This window comes from Aptenodytes patagonicus, chromosome 5 (assembly GCF_965638725.1).
Source record: "Aptenodytes patagonicus chromosome 5, bAptPat1.pri.cur, whole genome shotgun sequence".
Classification (NCBI taxonomy): Eukaryota; Metazoa; Chordata; class Aves; order Sphenisciformes; family Spheniscidae; genus Aptenodytes; species Aptenodytes patagonicus.
The window spans coordinates 35585465-35605257 of NC_134953.1; positions in this window are offsets into that span (position 1 = coordinate 35585465).

The window sequence follows — 19793 nt, forward strand, 5'->3', positions numbered from 1 at the left end:
GGAAGACAGTGTTATGTTGTTACTGTGGTGTGTTGATGGGACTACACAACAAAGCTAGTGTCACAGCAAAAAGAAATTAAAAGGAAGGGATAGTGAAGATAATTTAAAACTACTATTTTAGGACTTTATTGTCCCCAAGCAGAGTGGTAGGAATTAGTGAGGACTGTAGTTAAGCAATCAAATATTCTGGAAGAAGTCCTTTATATAAACAATTGAATCATTCCTATTTGGTTTTATTCAGATTTTGTAAGCCCCAAAATAACTCTTTTAAGCATTTAATTTTATAATTAATTAATTCTCTGCACAGGGAACTACAATAAACTTGGAAAAATTTTCTTAAATGAGGAGGCAGCTGATGGTTCAGGTTTCCCAACACTGCTTGTCCTGAGCCTTTTCTGAAAATTCATTGACAAACTTCCCCACCAACGTCCCTGTGCAGCAGAGTCTCAGTGCTGTAACCCACCAGCATTTACATTTGGTTTTAACAGTCATGAAAAAATGGAAAATACCTTCTTCAAAGCAAAGGGAGGCCGATAGCTTTGTGTTAAAATGGCATGCAAACAACTAATCAGATCCTGCAACATGCAGAACATTTTCATCTGCCATAAACTCAAGGTACTGGCAGGGTGGATCCAAGGGCACAGATTAGGGTCTTTTGCCTGAATACACTTCTGGATGTTATTCCAACAACAGTTATACGCAGAAACTTCTTTAGCTAAGCACAATCAGTACAAAACGTGGTATTTCCAGTAACAGTCTGAAGAAGACTAACATCAGTTAGCAGTCCTGCTAAGTCACCCGTATTGATGCCAAGGGCCCTGTTTTGGTCACTTAGTTTAAGCACAGGTGCTGCTCCTTTGATTTTACAAGGGTATTTGCCAGATTAAGGACTGCAGGAGTCAACAGACATGCCAGTCCTCACAATCAGGAGAAAGAACCCATTTCAATGTCATGGTTAAATGAGGCCTTTAAGACCCAGCTCTCTGACATGCAGGTGAGCACAATGAAATTATGGTAACAAACCCTGTGCAGATACAACTGGAGCAAGATACGGCCCTCAGAGCCAGCTGAAAGATGCAGAGAGCCAGATGGGAGATCCTCCAGACGGCATAATCACACTCTCCTCTCAAGAAAAGAAAAAAAAAGAAAATTTTGAAGTTGCCAGGTGCAACTTCAAGCAGGTGCCAGTCTTCCTCAGCTGAAGTCATTGAACAAAACTGCAGGAATGAAAAACAGCTTACCTAGGTACTTCTGAAAAATTAAGCTAGAAGATTGTGATGAGAGCAGGATAAATGACATTTCTGTTGCCTTCTTAGGAATTCGAGAAGGGAAAGTGTTCCTCTGCAACTGAGCTGTTAAGACGCTACCTTGCAAATAAGAACTCTCTCTCTTTATTGTAATGGGTCTTGACATTGACATTGTCATGTTAATTTGCCAGATTTGATCCCAGTATTTGCCTGAATTGAAGCAGCAAAGAGACATGAACATCAACCACCAGCTAAGTCCATGAAACACAAAAGCTGCCTTTTTGTGGTCAGTGGTACTCCCTGTACTTTTCTTCCTTTTAGCAAAATTAATGGTCAGATCCAGGAAAAATGTAGACTGGCTAAATTGTAAGTTATCTTCTTGTTTTAGAAAAAAAAAGAGGAACCTTTTGGGGAAAAAAACCCCACACTGAATCATTTGACAGATCCTGTTTCTCAAAGAAAGCAAGCTAAAATTTTATCACAGCTGAAATAAATTGGCAGAGGATTTGGCTGTAACAAGGACACCCCTCTAAGCTTGAAATTTCCCATTTTGTGAGTTCAGAGATATACCTGCCATTGCCTGACCTCCATTTGGGAAGGGCTTTGAGGCAGGGGAGCAGAAGAACTGAGAGCAGCCTGTAAATGGGAGCCAACATGAATGCAAGGACTATGTGCTGCATATTGGTATTTGCAGAAGATGCATGGAAGCAGACTGAACGGGTACACAGACACGTCTGCCAAGCCAAGCACAGAAGAAACAGAAAAATGTAAAAATCCAATGTCGTATTTTGTATGTTTTTTACAAGCACCTTGCTGATGCAGGCTGCAAAGATGGGAAGAGACTGATGGCTGTCTCACTTTGTAAACAGGAATTTTGATATCTTTGGAAGACACTGGAACGGTCCAAAAACTTTGGGGCTTTCACCTACCTTGGTTTACCTCCATCTTTCTTACATACACCCTCAGTCTCATGCTGGGTTACAGCCAGCTGCTTATGTGTCGTGCTTGATTAGATATGTAAGAGAACAGGACTTTGTTCTAAACACAGGAGGAGTCAGGCATGAAGCTGCAAAAGCAGGTTGCAGGGAATGAGCATGAAATACTCTGTGCTGGCTTGCCTCATCTCATGGGCCGCACTTTCTTTCAGAGGCTGAGTCCTGCTTTTTATTCCTACAGCTCAGGGTGTTGATCTTCCAGCAGGAGTACAGCATCAGGCTGCTGCCCTAAGCCATCAGCAATCCCAGACTGATGTTTTCAACAACTCCATTGCTGCCCCACCTCCCTTCCTGGGGGAAGATACGCCTTTGCTACAGACAGATTGACTACTAAGAGCATGAGAGCTAGACAATATATACATTAAAACAAATTACGTATTGTGTGAACGCAAAGCTTTGGTTCAATCAAAGGTGGCAGCATCCTCAGAGGGAACCAGATGGGGACATGAATACGTTGAAATTAATGACTCGTAGAGATACAGTAGAACTCAGCATCATGTTGCGTCTCTGACTAAGTTCACAAACAAGTGTCTCAAGAAGATACCAAGCATGTAAAAGTAAAATCAGCAGCAGCACAGCAATGGGCAAGAAATTTGATTGTAACCTGTAAATCGAACGCCAAAGGTCTTACAAGGCCACCGATCACAGGTGGACACTTAATAGAAATGTGATACTGTACACCTGATATAAAAAAGCTCTCTTAATCTCTTCTTTCACATGCATAAGTAACTCACACTGCATGTAAATGTCATATCTCAAGTAAACAATTCATTTAAAATCATTTATGTACAGCAGAAAATGTATTTTAATGGTATTTTTCTAAAGGTCAGATAACGCAAAGAAAAACAGATAAAAAAGGAGACAAAAGCTTACCCAAGTGATAATTTGAGTCTCCTACTAATAGCTTATATAACATAATGGTGTTTAAAAAAAAAAAGCATTACATAAGTGAGAAGGAATAAGTAGCATGGCAGGGTCAAAATCAAGACTCAGGAAATTCCCGTTAAGGCAGTTCATCCCAAGTTTACTCTTGCACAAAACAGCATAAGAGAGCTTACTCTTGGGTAGAGTATACAGTATACAAGTATATCAAACAATTATAACGTAAAAGTATAATATTCTCTTTCCAGTACAGATGTGCTAAACCATAAGATTTGGCTCCAGATCTGATTTTCATTCCTACCGGACTCTGGGAAAGGCCACATCCTATGTTTTCACCAGGTCATTTCAGGACATAAAATGAGAACTAGTCATGAAATTCACTTTCCAAAACCCTCAGTACCCAGAAGCCAGAGGAACTCTGAACTTACAGGACTACCTCTATTCTATAGCTTGCCAGACACACTTGACTTCAAAAGTTGCTATCAGGCCAGGCCAAGTTGGTCCTTTTCTTTTATATGTGACAGTTCCTGGTGTCACCTGTACACTTATGCCTTAGACAGGCCACACTTTCCAAAAATGTGCTTACATTTTCCCTCCATCCCTAGACAGCACAAACAAATGCACACACATGCACCAGGGCAAATTCAGCTTAGCAACAGAAGCTAACTTTACTTTTCATGTTCTGTTATTATTTGCAAGACCCTAACAGGAAAAATATCACGCCCTTGGCCTTCCTAATGCCATGCTGGTGTATACACACGCACATATATCCCGGAGAGTTTAGAATAATTTTAAAGCAAATTTTGCCTCTACTTTCTATTTGTTAGTGTGTTTCTGACCTACACTATAGCACCATTAATTCTAACAATCCAAGATGTTCTCTCTTTCGGGAGGAAACAGCAAGACGTGCTAAATACAGTGTACACTTACTAGCTGCGTAGTGGCTTCTCAAACAGCAATAACCATAATAAAGTTGTCAGATCTTCCTTCTCATTTGACACTACAACTGTCTCTACCATCTCAAGTTATTGTAGTGGGTAAGAGTCACAGCAAATAGCTCCTGTAATTATCAGCATGTTTATGCATCCCCAGATACAGCTATTCCCCGGATTTCCAAGAATGTTCCCAAAGAGTTGAGTCTGAAAAACAAATAAAATGTTTTAAACCTCAAAGAAGAATGCCAGTTGCCTCCTTGCAGCCTGGGCAGGCTCTAAACAGTAGGAGATTTTGTATTCCTGCCCAATAGTTCCTCTCAAGGGCAAAGGGCTTGGACGTGCATCTGACAGTAGGAGCAGAAGGTTTCTATCCCCGCAGCTCTGAGGAGACCTCAGCCTCCTGCAAGAATAGGGTCAATCTCACCTGGTAGCTTTCTTCCCCTGGTGCCATGCACTTTACCTGACATTGTGCAGACACTGGCTGAGTCATCCAGCAGCCATGTGGCAAGCACCTTCCTGGAGACCTTTAGAGGAGGACACTCATGTATCTTTACTGCACCACGCTGCCTGCGCAGCCAGGGCCACGTGCTGCTGCCTGCACTGGATCTATTGGAGATGTTGATCAAGGTCTCTCGTGGCCAGCTCAACTCCTTGCCGTGTCAGGGTTGTTCCTTATTGTAGACTTGCACACCTAGAGATCAGTCAAATTTTAAAGTTTCTCACAACCTTCAGCAGGACATCATTGCCAAATCCTTCTTCAGTGAGCATCGTTACAAATTCAGCAGCTGCTACCTATCTGCATTTATTATCCTGTTTGGGGGGGTTTAAAGATGCACCATGGTCCACAGTTGCCATTCCCCTGGAGCACATGCTGCAATGTTTTGAGAGTTTGCCAAGTGGGCCAAGCCCACAATGTTCCTAAGTTCCCTCTAACACGGTCTGCCACACAAAGAAGCAGAAGAGATGTTTCTGGGAAGCTGCATGCAAGGCAGCATCTCAGCAGGCAGGTTTATCACACTCCCCCTCCCCTTGCAACGAGCATCCAGACAACAGTGACGGGCAATTGGGCTGTGTGGATGAGGTTTGAGTAGTCTGTAGGACATAGACTAGTTGGGCTTGGGCATGCTGATGAAAGGTCTTTTCCCAGTTTGGTCCGTGGCCCCTAGCAGCCCGAGGAATGACTTGACAATGCCATGTCCCTGTCAAAAATTACATCAGAGTTGGTGCAGATACATGATGTGGCAAAATAACATTGTGTTCTTCCCACCTTACAAACTGCATGTAGCTGAACTATTCAAGTTACCCCTTCCAGCCTTCAGAGCAATCCATCAAATGAAGGACTTGTAGATGGAAAGGTTTTTGTCCAGGAAAGAGAACTGGAAAGGACCACTGGAGTCAGAAAGGCATTTACCCCCAGGGCCAAACTGTTTTTTTCCTTTTTTATTGCTATCTGCTGCCACTGCAGTGACCTAGGACATTCCTGTGGCACTTTCTAATTTTGTGGCTTTTGATCTTTTACACCAATGTTCTCAATTTTATCAGATGGTGCTAGAAAGTTTCATCACTTGGGAAAAGAGGGAAGAAGCTGGATGGATGTTTTGTGGACCAGTCAGAACGACAAGTACGTGGTGAGTCTGTTGGCCTAAAATGACACTAAATTATATAATTTTTATTGATTTTTCAAATGTTACATTGAAGGAGAAAACATACTTTCAAAGAACGGTCTTAGATACTACAGGGAGAGAAAAGCAAGTCTAGTATACAAGCAAGGAGAAAGGCACTGATCCTGAAAAGCCATTTGAGTAAATTTACTCACAGGATCAGTCACACAAACCAGTTCCTGAACTGCATATTTGTGGATCACAAGCATAGTACTTGGGAAAGATAGACAGCAGTTAAAATATTCTTCCCCAAAAGGCTCCTACACCAAAGCAGTCAAGAGTCTTTGTCTGCTGGATAAGGCTTAAGCCTGTGCTAAGCTCTTAAAAACGATAGTGATTATTTTCAACAAAAGAATTCTATGAAGAACAGAAATTAAAGGCAGAAGCAGGCTCCTAGCTACCTGTAATTCCCGGTGTAAAATCCCTTTCTCTTAGAAAGAATTCATGTTACAAAATGAGTTTTATTTGGTATGCTATTCCATAGCGTTATGCTTCTTAATTTCTCTGTTCACTCACCTTCTGGATAAAGAAAAAGGAAATTAAAAGCAAAAGCTGATAGTAAACATACATTATGAAATATGAAGAATCATGGGACCAACTGACCACTCTAGTGATTATGAAAACTGTAAACTATTTAAAGAGAGCACTTTTCACTGCTCTTCATTAGGGTCTGATTACCTCAGCCATTAACATTTGGCTTTTATTATTATGATTGTGAAATACTGTTCACACTAATGGACAAAAGAAAGTTGACGTGGCTATCTTGATTAACTCATCAATAATCATTTGGAATAATTTTTCTTCATTCACTGGATGAATCATTCACTTGTCCTTTAATAATGCACATTGTTGTATAGTAAATTAGCATTAAGATTACCCACATCTGGGAGCTACACTCTACTTCAAAGCATTGCTCAAAAGAGATTTCAAATGTGAATTTTACTTTAAAAAAAAGGAATATCAGAAAACAATGACTTCTTTGTAATTGTTCAGTACACCAAGACATGTAGCCCTCGGGTTATGCAACTGAGCTCAACCTTTAAGCCACCAGATACTCAATATGTAAAAAACATACTCCCCATATATTTGCATTTTTCTCCGGAGAGTAAAGCAAAAATCTCATTCCTCCTAAGGCAAATACAAACTTGAATAATAAATTGAATAAAATGAAGTCACCTTTACCGAAACAGATAAGATATAACCAAAGCCTACCAGGCTGTTTGTGGATCCAACCTTGCAAATCTCCACTCACGCGAGGTTTCATAGCCAGTGTAACTGCACACCCTGACTGTATGTGTGGAAGTAGGTCCTGAGAACTCAGCCCTATCTCCATGCAAACAGCCCTGACAAGTCAGCTTCTTGCTGAGGTTCATCTGTGCAGGACAGGAGGAGGTGAGCCTCTCCTGGCTCTAAGCCATGCCAGTCACTGTGGCAGGTAATGACCTATCTCAGCTCTTTGCAGCAGCAGTTTTCACATGCCTCAAACAGCTAACTCTGTGAAAACGCAGTGACCTCCTCCTTGCTGACCTGACGCTGACCACCTCCTCCTTGCAAAACCAACGCTAATAGTCAAGACGATTCTCAAGAGGCTTGGCTTTTCCCATCTCAGGTGTATTTTGCTCCATCTATTCTCCCAAAATCACTACTTACTTCCTCTCTGAAAATGCATCAAGTGGCTGTCTTACTGTTTAGCCCTTTACTACCCATTGTAATTAGACCTCCACAGCTCTGAGGAAAGGCAAGCTACTCCTTTTACCTTCCTGACTGTACTCATCACCTGACAGTAACAACCACCGCGAGTCAGGTGGTTAACCATCCTGTGTCCCAAACAGTGGCAGATTGCCAGAAAGAAGATAAAACGGGGTAGGTGTATAATGCTACGTCTATGGCACGCTTTCTCACTCTGCAGCAATTTACAACTTAGGAGCTTCCTGAGCTAGGCAGGGCATCTTTGCATTTAGCAGATGGATTTTTCTTCCATTGATTTTTCTAATTCTTTTTGAACCATGTAAACCTGTTACAATCTGCAGCATCCTGTGGTGGTGACTTCCAGAGTTAAACTGCACACCGTGTGGAGAAGTAACTTCTTTTGCTTGTTTTCAGTCTGCAGTCTGATCTTTTTTTTTCTTTGATGGCTCCAGGTAGGTGTATAGGAGGAGACAAGGAATAGTAATTCCCTCTGCACTTTTTTCGTAACTGTCAGGATTTTACAGCTTTCTATAATGTCTTCCTCCATTATCTCTCTTCCATGCAGAGAAGTGCTAGCCTTTCAGCTGCACTCATGGTTTACTGCAATGACCAAACTGTTTTTTCTTTCTGTTTCCTTCTCTTTTCCTAATTTTGTTTGGTTTTTGCCCACTACTGAGCACTGACTAAATGTTTTCAAGACCTGTGATAATGCCATCGTGACAGTAATCAGTTCAGAGCCTATTACTGTGCATGCAGTATCAGGTGTGTTTTCCTTTTGTACATTAATTTACTTTAATCTGTACTGAATTTCATCTGCCTTTTTTATTTCCTAGACACTCTATAGCATGAAACTGTTCTGTACATCTTTTAAAGCCTTTATTTTTACAATATTTTTCTTTAACTGTCCTAAATAACGTCACATCAGTGAACACACTCACTACACCATCACCCACTTTACAAGCGATTATCTACAAAGATGTAGAACAGCCCAGGACCAGCACTAGTTCCCAAAGGACTCTCCTGTGACATCTCTCCATTGAGCAACCCAATCATTTATTCTTGCTCCTTGTTTTCTACCTTTAAATAACTCATTTATCCATATGAAGAACTTCCATCTTCCACAGTTCAGTTTCTTTAGGAAGCTTTGGGGAGGGGCCATGCTAAAAGAAGTCTAAAACTGGGGAAGAGGAGAAATAACAAATCACTTCCATTTCTTTATCTCCCACTTTCCCTCATTCAGACACACACATCTCAGTTACAATCTGCCATGAAAATAATCTTTCTGAAGACTACTGCATTTTCCCTTTCTGTAAATGGTCTTTCTTAAATAGCATGGTTCCCAGTTGCTGTTATATGATCATTCTTATAACAGCAACAAAATCACCAAGCGTCATTTCATTAATTCACCCACTGAAAAACTGTTTCACAAGAAGGAAGTTACCACTGGGGATGGAGGAGGAGAATAACATTTGTTTGATAGTAAGGATTAATTGGCAAATAAACTGCATAATGGATGCTTGTGGAGGAATAAATAACATAATGGAATATTTGGGGTATTTTCCTATCTTTATGTACAGCAAGTAATCTATATAAATCCCCCACTCATAGAGATGAGAATAAATGCTACATAAATATTCAAATACTTTTTATAGTTACAATGGGAAACACATCTTCCTGTGCTTTACAGCTGAAATAGCGCTTATCTGCTCTTTTCTCTCCGTGCTTTATGTAGCAGCTATTTGAGCATGCCGAATCTGCCTGCTGAGCGAGGAGGGCAGCTGTTCATCTGGTGCACATTTCCACCGCAGTGGCTCCGGCAGGAACATTTGCACCTCCAGCCAACGCTGTTGGCATCAATGTTGCCAGCGGGATCTGCAAGATTTCCGCTCTTTCATACACCTATCGTATGACAACACTTGAATTGTGTAGGTTTGTCATTTCAGGAGACACAATTCAAGACCTCTTGAGCATATTCTCAAAGCTCAGAAAGAATATAAACAAAGGAAATGACATGTGTTTTTATGATCATTGCTATAAAACATTTTATCAGCTGAGGGACAGTACCCCAAGCTGCAATATATATTCATATGAATGATTCTTAGTGAACCAGGTAATTCTCTTAATTTTGCTAGTTTTTTATTTATTCTAGCTTCTTAGCCATTGCAGTCCAATCTCTGTGTCCGGTTTGGGGACGGATCTGGCCTAGAAGCTGGACATTGGAGCCTACAGAAGCAAAAATACTTTTTTTTGCTACCATCAACTACTAAGATTTGCAGAATAAGAAATAATTTCAATTTCTCCCTTCTGCTGCCCTGTTATTTTTCTGAAGTCTGAGAAGATAGGTGCCTTGAAAAGTCACTACGGAGGTGGGGGGGAGAAGTGAAATTAAGACTTAGACATGTACTCAGTGGTTCTGAATAAAAGATCCAAGGCACTGAAATTCTTACATTTAATGATAAGAAAATTTTCCATCAAAATCTACACCCCTTACCCAAGGAAAAAATAATTTTGAACAAAATTCTATTTTCCAGTTGGATATGGTTTTGGCTGAGAAGCTTTCATCAGTTTTACTGGGCCAGAAAGGAGGTGCCAGTCAGTGTCTGTTTCCCTTTTCATCGTTACAGGAAGAAGTATTTACATAGAAATAGTCCTCATGCAGTTCAAAGTCTTCCATGTTCTCGGCTAAATACACTTCCTTGTTTTCACAATGAGCACATTTGCAAATCTTTTCTGGGGCATATTTCTGTACACACATTTATGTTTCATTGTTCTCTTGTTCCCAGAAAACTGCTCCTTTAACTGCCCTTAATTAAGAAGCCTTTGTACTTTTGATCCATATTATCTTTTCCTTAATAATTAATGTATCATAAAGGTAACAGTGCTTAGTGAACCAATTGTTTTTCTTCATTATTTTACTTGAGAAACCAAAACTTGTCCCTTCACTCATCACCTGAGTCAAAATTGATCAACAGGGGAGAACATTTAAGTAGGAACTTTTAGAGCAGTAAGAAGTGAGAGTGTGAGAATGAATAAAGACAAATCGACATTACTTGCCTGCTCCAGCACACCAACATGGTCTGTCTACTACACACAGTGGAAGCTATTTATGTACTGATGAACCCGATACGCGTTAATGAGTTCACTTGAGGATTTATGCAGTACCATTATATTATCATAAAAGACGTTGTTGAAAACAATGAAAATAACTGGGAAAAAAATACCCTTGCAGTAAAATATTAATAGATGAAATTTTTCAGTATATTGATTAAGATGTTCCCATTTGTGAAAAATTCAGTGCCATTAACAACATACAGTTTGGTTTAGAGTAAGTGGTGAGAGGACTGGATCGTTAGCTACAAAGAGGAAGACCCTCAACTCTTCAATAATGTAGCTGCACTGCTGACCCACTGTCACATAAAGTCAACTTAACACCTCATGAGGTCTAAGTGGACAAAACCAATTAAATCCTGTTTCCAAAAAGATCTTATTTCCAAAAAGCACACCAGTATAGGAAGGGTAGGATATAATTTGGATGTTACTCTTTGGCTCCCAAGATCTAAAAAAACGCACCGAACCAACAAGAAGACAAAAAGATATCCTTCTATATTATATATACGTATGTGTGTGTGTATACACACACATAAAAAAAAAAAATAAGGTTTAATCACATTTAAAAATAGATGAGACTAGTATCAGTGGCTTTTCTACCATTTTGAAGCATGACACTGCTTTACGATTCCAGCATCCTTCAGGCACAAATTGCATGTGACCAGATCAGTTCAGATTTCATCTGAGTGAAGTCTTGGGCTCTGCTCTATAGGAAATATGCAAATGCTAAAAATAGCTGCTTGAACTAGAATTAATCGCAGCATCATGCCCCATTCCCAAAATGGCTCCAGTGACAGGAGGTCTGAGGAAAAGCATCTAAGAGTTTTGAAGGAGCTGGATCAGAGTGCACATTTGATTTATGTAAAAATAGGATGCCATGTCACCTGCAGCTATATGTTAATTTAGTATAGTTTTTACATTGATGGGGCTGTGCCATTAACAACAGGGTAGAGCTCACCGTACAACACCAGGCATATTATCAGCATTAATCAATTAACAAAAACAATCACGTTCTGAAATCCCTCAGTACGTACAGATTCTCTGGCATAAGCCAGAGTATAAGTACTTTCTTTTGTGTATTTAATGTAATGATAATTTGCTATTTCTTAAATTAGTATCTGCTGCCTGTAGTCAGCTTGCTTCATTGATCTCCCTTTCTCTGTCACCTCGGTTTTTTTAAGTATTTTTCTTTTAAATCAAACCTTTAAAAAATTTCATAATAACATCTGTAATTAAAAGAATAATGTTACTTTTCAAATAAATTCTTGGCAAATTAGGTGCCTTTTATGGACAACACACCAACTTAATTTCCATGCTTTAAAAATTAACCTACCTTTCACTGAAAAATGTAAAGCCTATGCTTGCATACAAAGTCCACCTGATTTTGTAGCTTGGTTAAAAAACAATAACCATAACAATATGGTGAAGACATATTAACCTAGTTTTATGATGCACTAAGTAGAGCTTGAGTAAACACAAATAATCATGAAGGGAAAATTTTAATGTTAAAAAGTATCCAGCACAAAAGCATTAATCAGCTATTGTGGTCCTCCCAGCTCCTGAGGCTGCAGGGACCGCCTGGCCCCAGAGTGGAGGGACTGCTCACGGCCCTGCAGAGCCACCACCACACCACCAAACGCAGGACTGGGTCCAGTGAAAGTAAATGCACCTCATGCTGACCCCAACAGCTAGGATGACTTTTGGCTACTCCTCCTGGAGGCTTTTGCTCTGCGGGGAGAAAGAGAAGATGCCTGCTGTTCCAAAGGGGAAAGGTCCAGGAGTCCCTGGCCCCTGCCCTTTGCTGACTGCTGCTCCTCCATGCTGGCCGTGGGATGACAAGGGAGGGAAAGCACCAGGAGGGCCAGGGGTCTTGTAATAGCTACACCATGCCACCGTCTTTGTCATTTTCTTATGTTTCATGAAAAACAAACTGCAGCCAACCTTGTGAACTTTATCTGAAGCACCCACATGAGCCCTAAAAATGCAATTCAATTCTTTCCCACAGCACTTTGTTCTGAATAAGTCTCTATAAAGCTCCGTTACTGTCTAGGCCTTTTCAATGATTTTTTTATTTTATGTACACCAATAAATGAGTTGCAAAAGACTCTGAAACAGCTGGGATATAGCATGAGTCAGATATTAATTGGCAAAATATGAATACTATGAGTGACAAGTGTTTTACAGCCAGGTTCTTCTGATAATGCAGAGTAAATGCAAAGAAGGGCCAAGACTAGAACTGCCGGAGGAGGCTCCTTCTTTGCGTGTCCCAGGCAACTCCTGGAAGAAAAGTCTTGCTGATTGGCAAGACCTGGCTCTCAAGGCTTCCTTCCTGCCAGACTTTTAGTCCAAGCCTCCCATTTTGGACCATACAATTACTCAGGTTTGCAAAAGCCAAAGGGCTCCTGTTTCCATATGCACATCCCCACCTGTGGAGGTACACTGGGAGACAAGAATAAGAGGTGCTTCACAGGCACAAACTGTAAGAGGGCTCTGCATATGCAACCAGGTGGGTGAGACCTCTCATAGTGACAGCTAGTGGTACAACCAGGTCTTGCAATGTTACTAAAAGCCATGTGGGTTTTGGTGCTTTTCCTCAAGGTGGAGCTCCCTCTTAGAGGTATGTGGTTCTGGAAAAATCCCTGCATTCGGTTTTTTAAATGCTGCTAGGCAGTAAATTTGGCCTTGGTGAGAAATGTTAGACAGAGACTTTCCAGAAACTGTGAGGAGTATGGACAAATAAACCCTCAAACAACTTGTTTTCAAAATCTTAATGACTTTTAAGCTTGCTTTTTCTTTTTTTTCCCTTCATTTGACTCATGATTTCAGCAGAATTGAAGAGATGCCGGTGCAGCTTAGAACAGCAGTTGTTGGCACATTACCTACCACCCATGCCTGCATACTTGGTGTGGACACAGGCCCGTGTACAGACTTATATATACGACTGCTGGCCTGTCTCATCTCTCCTGCCTCCCCCGAAATGTCCTAGCTTAGGCCTTAGGACAATAAAGGGCATGCAGGCTGCTTTTTTACTCTTTGAAACACCCCCAGAGAATCATTCCCAGGCAGAGGAATGCTCACTATGGCCGTACCCAGTCAAGCTAGAATAGCAGGTCTGCATGACAAAACTCTTCTTAAAGCTATCCCATTCACCACTGCTATTTGCTTGCCCTGGATTTCTTGCCTTTCACTTCCTGCATGTGGAGAAGGTGTGGAGCAGAGCCCTTGCGAATCAGGGTAAAAAACACCAAAAGAAGGGCTTTTTGCACAAAAATTGAGAATGCTTTCAGTTAAACATACAACCACCTAAGCCCCCGACTGCATCTTCTTCAGGTTTCAGTAAGTCTAGCTGTGCTGCTCTTCAAGCCATTTCCACCCACAGTTACCCACCCATCCACCCTTTCTTACGCATATAATAAAACAAACAGTAAGCATGCAAAAAAGGTATCCTTTCACCATGTCACTCAGAGTTACCCCGTCACATTCACAAGTCTGTCTGTCAGAATACAGCTGCTGCAAGTTTACCTGAATGCTCAGTTTGTCATTTCGTGACTGGAGGCGGTGAATTGCAAATAATGCAAGTATAAAATCATAGCCCAGTGCCAGCTGCCCTGTGGGAGGGACTATAAACTCTGCAGCCAGAGTAAACAGCAGGATACTTTGAGTGACCACTGCTTCATCCTCCCACACATATCTTATTCATCTTGACTCCTTTGGATGACATTAAAAGCTGCTGCAGCATGAAAAGAAATATTAATCTGCAAGAGAAATATGAAGAGCAATTTAATACTCAGGCAAGCTAACAGATCTGAAACCATGGCATAGCTGTTACTGTCATCAACCAGCTTTCTAACTGAACAGAAGTTTTGGTAAGTTATGATGGTCAAGGAATACAGAAGTAGAGAGAATACATGGAATACATGGAATATTTATATGACTTTTCATGTGACCCAAAAAGGTGCAAAACTAACCATGCTTTATTAGATAGTGAAATAGTTGCATTTAAGCCACTGTGCAGAAGACACAAGCAAAGCTTAGAAGAGCTCCCTTGTTTTCCACAGTTTTGAGTATCATCATTCCCCCTTCTCAGAAGTTACCGAAAATTATTATTACGTGATTTCATCAAATAGTTGCTGCTAATACAAAGGAAAAATGAGATGCTGAACTGCCCTTATCTTCTGGGCGGCATTTTATCTTTTACACACAAAGCAGCCAGACAAGCGTTTCTGAACAAACAGTGTAAAGCTCTGCTGCTAAACCTGTAACAGGGTTAGTGTGGACACGTAACAAGGGACTCCTTACAAAAACCCTTCACCAATCTTTGTAAAAGAGCCGATTCTTCTGTTAGACCAGCACAAATCCTCTGAGCTTAACAGGTCTAATTTTCGGCATACACCAGTAGGATACCCAAGGCAGGCCCACAGTTATCAGCCCAGTTAAATTCTGGTAAGGAAAAAGCCCATGCAATCTTCAGAAGAAACCGAAACAAAGGCTCAGCAGCCAGCCATTGTGGCTTTAACTAATCAGAGAGAAACCACCTGCAGGAATACCCCCTTTTCTGTTTACTCCAAGCAGAACCTTCCAAATGATGATTAATCACTGAATAAACTGAACAACTGACAATGACATAATGACAAAGGGAAGGCAGAGAGGGGCACCAGCACTGGTGGATGTGGCTTGAGCATGGGTGGGTGGAATGGCCAAAGAAGATGGATGGCCTGAAAACGCTTGACACTTAAGTATCTCCTATGTAGCAGGAGGACGGCTATGCTAAAGCGAGCTGCCAACTTCAAGCAAATAATGCTCTACACAACAAGCTGACACACTTCCTTCAGCTGTCAGCAGCAACGCAGAGGGGCAGCTTCCTCAGGAACAAACTAATGAGGCTTTTAATTGGGATGTGAAGCACCGATAATAACAGAAATAAGAGATACTGTAAATGACAGGATAATCCATTACAGTGGAAAGCATTGTGAATGTTTTACTGATTATATCCACAGATTATCATACCTATGTCCCTACTAATTTGAAAAATGATGAATCATAGGGTTCAAACAGGACTCAGATGAGTCAATTAGACTAAGTAGTGATAACAAAAGCTCATATTTTCTGCACTTAGGAATCAAGCATGTTTTGCCTAACAACAAACAAAAATGAGCTGTGTTTCACGCTCTCAGTTGACCAAGTCATTAGCAACATGGAAGAATACTTCTTTAAATTTTCCATATTTTCAGATGTTCTTGCCCCCATGGAGTCCTTTCTGGCAGATGCTTATTAGCAGGAAAAACATTTGCAGGAAATGAAATATTGTCTTGCAGCATTCTGCTGATTCCACTTCTAATAGTATCAGTTCAGGGTTAGTTTAGGTGTTTCCGTGAATATCAATGTAACGAGAAAACTTTGACTGCTATTATTAGCCAAACTCTGCACATTCAGTACTCACACCAAAATTGAGCTCCAGTGTACAACTGGGGCATCACTACTTCTCTCCTTACACACATAATGCTCTCCCTGAAGTTGAAACGCAAGTGGTATAAGATTAAGCCTTAGGGACAAATGCACTATACATCGCGGTTTGAGCAGTTATTTACACTAATGCAGAATTATTAGGTAAATCTTCACACCCACCAGGAGACACATGGGCATTAAGCACCTTACTGCCTTTGAAAACATGGCTGATAGATCACCTGATTTGAAAGGTGCTTTTTACTGAACAAAGAAAGATTGTCTGGCTCAGTCTTGTGCCAGTTTTGCACTGGATGAAACAAGTAGCAAAATTCAAATAATGTCAACAGGAGTAAATCCTTTTCCACTTATTTTGTGATTGTTTTTGTTTGATCTTAGGAATGTAGCACAGGTACAAAAGAGGATTCAAAACAAACTAAATCAAAAAAAGTTTTGATGGTTTGGTTTTCTGCTTTGGGGATTTTTTCCCCTCTTCCCATAAGGAAAAAAAGAGGAGAAAGGGAAGTACTGTGGTAAATCAAGTACCAGATACTTTTATTTAACTTCAGGTTCAGTTAGAGCATTTTCCATTTTAAATTACCGCACTGAAAGCAGGAATATCTCCACATATCTAAAACCTGCTGTGAATATTTTCTATATCTCAAAAGGCATTTTTTGTAGGGAAAAACATTCACAAACCACTTCAGTTACATAGAATATAAATTAAGTCCGATCTCATTCCAATTATGGCAATTTGCATTTTCTCACTGATTTATCAGAAAACAGACAATTAAGATGAGAGTTACAGCAATGATGCATCTGCACTTCCAGACTTTAGCCTATGTCAGTATTTTTATAGTGTACTTCCTTTGGCCAATGGTTTAGTAAAATTTAGCTTTTCCTACCATTTTCTATAAGAGGTCTCTGTCATCAAATGCAGCTTTAGAAATATCTTAGCTTTGAAAAAAATAAATAGAAATAGACACTTGAGGACTGAGACATTTATACAAACCCAAAGTAATTTCTTGGGGACAGAAACAATCATCCAGGAGCTTTTATCACTACAAAACTGGGATCTTGTCAAAGTGGCCAGAGAAGGACTTGCTCAGAGTGTCTTTCTGTAACAAGCAATGCAGAGACTATTCCTTCTGTACGATACTCCTTCTCAGCACAGGAGGTGGATTAACTACATGTAATAACGTGCACTTCTATGCAATAAGCTTGCAGTTGCCACATGCATGAAACTGTATTCAGCTCCGTCTGAGAAGCCTCCATCACCCCACCTCCTCAGCAGTATGGGCACTTTCCAGCTTTCCTGTTTAAGCGGCTTTACAAGAGGGGGGCAGAGAAAAGTGAGAGTATGAACTGTAGCATAGCATTTAAAGTAAGGCTTGGAGCCCAATCATTGCTCAAGGACTAGTTGTGTACTCTGCATATGACATCCTGATTTCAGCTCAGACACTGCAGACCCTTCTGTGGCCTAAACCCTTTTTGAAGACAGGGTTTGGTTCCCAGTCTCACTCATGAACTTTCAGAAATTTTATCTGCCTTTAATTACAATGTCACAGGACCACCAGTATTTCCTAGGAACACCGCTACATACCCTGGAAGGGCTCCTGAATGTAAATGTGTACATTTTCAATTTTTATACTTCCATCCTGCCGTATTTTTTCCATTCCTCCACCATATCAAACAGTTCCTCATGACAGCTATCCTGCACATTATCACCAGCTATCTGCACAAGCATCTTCATGTTTCATGTTGAGTGGTTTTATCCCTTAACATTCACATCACTCACAATAGGTGGTCAAAATCCTCCTCTCAAAACCATTCCCTACTCTTTCACTGGTACAAAGTCAGTGCTAATTCTCGTCAAAGTTCTTCCATGTCAATTGGGTGCTCACCCCAAGCCTTCCAAACTCTCCAGTTATTCTGAGGAGTCTTAACTCTTATCAAGAATTGAGCTTCTAATCGAAATCATCTAGGAGTCTTGGGCCCCAATATTGACTGCTTTGCACAGTCCTTTGTCCAAGGACAATGCATAAATTTAAGGAGATCATTTAATGTTGAAGGTACAACCTTTCCTACAGAAAGGAAAATTTCATTTTCAGCTCTGCCCAGACACTAGTAACTGTTGCCAAATTTGCTAAATATTTTTTCTCTACACTGACATCTTTCTATTACAGCACAGACTTCTCCACAAATTTTTGGAATACCAGTCTGTGATCTCTGCTGTCCTCTCTCTGAGATGATCATTATTCACAACCGCACTAGCTGCAGCTTCTTGATGCTATTTTTCCTCACATTCATGCTTCTATATCTGTATTTTTGGTCAAGCCCCCCAGTCCTTTTTCAATGTCTATTTCCAACAAATATTTTGCTTATTTCCTTTACATTTTGCATATATATTTCTTTTGATCCAGACAGGATCAGAAGATGAAGATAAAGTGCTTTGAGGAAAAGCTTTCCCTCTGTATTTATTCCTGCTATTTATTTTGCATAGCTCTCTTCACTGGCTCTTCAGAAAGAAGTTCTGGTGACCTTTGAAATTTACAGAAAAGGTAATTTTAAAAGGCTCAGCCACAGACAAGGTTAGAAACTTTGTGAATAGGCAGGGAAGAGCAGATAACTTACTTTGTTACTGTTCCTTCATTTTCTTTAGATGCTTCTTTTCTGAATTCTGATAAAAACATACATCCCAGTGAGCGAGGAAATAGTAGAAGAGAAATAGGAAAGTACAGACAGTGCATTTTCCCTTCAAAATGTTTAAAACATCTTGTGCTGTTTCTTTGCAACAGTGAAGATGGATGTCTTTTTTAGGATAATGCTTCAAGGAACTACATTACAAAAAATACCAGCTTCCTTTCAGCTAGTTCTCTGCATGTGGCAGGATATTGGTGAAAATCAGCAAATTTGGGATGTTAATGTTCAACCAGGTACAGTGAAGGGTGCAAAGCACTTAAAGACAGATCAGCTTGACAGACTCTGCACTCCAGCCTATTTAGCCAGGCATGTACTTTAGTTGTAAGTTGCCTTGTTTAATTAGCTACTGAGGTGTTCCGTCTTCATCCCTAGTGCCTCATGCCTCATAGGACGCAGAAGCAATCACTGCTTGGGACTATGACGGAGCAGGGCTTGATTGTTCTACAAGATGTCCCATGGATGGGGACCAGACACTGTTGATTAACCATTAACTTTGCAATTCTTAACATCAGGTTTTATTCTTTCAGTGATGCTAAGATAGACACTTTGGGAAGATCTGAAATGGTGTGTAGAAGATGACAGATTGCTTTGTGTATCTTAAAAAGGGCTGATTACAGCAGGCTCTACTACCAGAGCAAATTAAGAATGAGAAAAACATAGGAAGAGAGACTTTTTAAAAAATACATACACACACACAAGCACATTTGAAATGTGTATAGAGCTGTCTCTATTGAATGTATTTCTAATAAAATACGTATACAGGATTAAAGCATACCTTGCTGAAAACTCCTGCAAAAACACTTTCTAGCAATCAGCAAAATTCATCAGTCCATAGGTTTATGTTGCTTTTACAGAGGGAAGAAGAAAGACTTGTGGAAGAAAAAGTAGAGGTGGACTGGTCTGAAGAGCAGAGAACTGGCTGCAGAGACCACACTGAAGTAAGCGTGCTCATACGTATTTCCAGTGTGCTGTGTTCACTGCAAAACCACTTGAAATCTTTTGTACTATTGACTCCTTCCATCCTGAAATACCACCACCATTTAATTCTCAGGTACTTCAAAAGGATTTCTAGGAGCTCTGCTGTGGAGTATTTAGTTTTCTTTATGAGGTTAGGTTATGCATTTAGGTTAT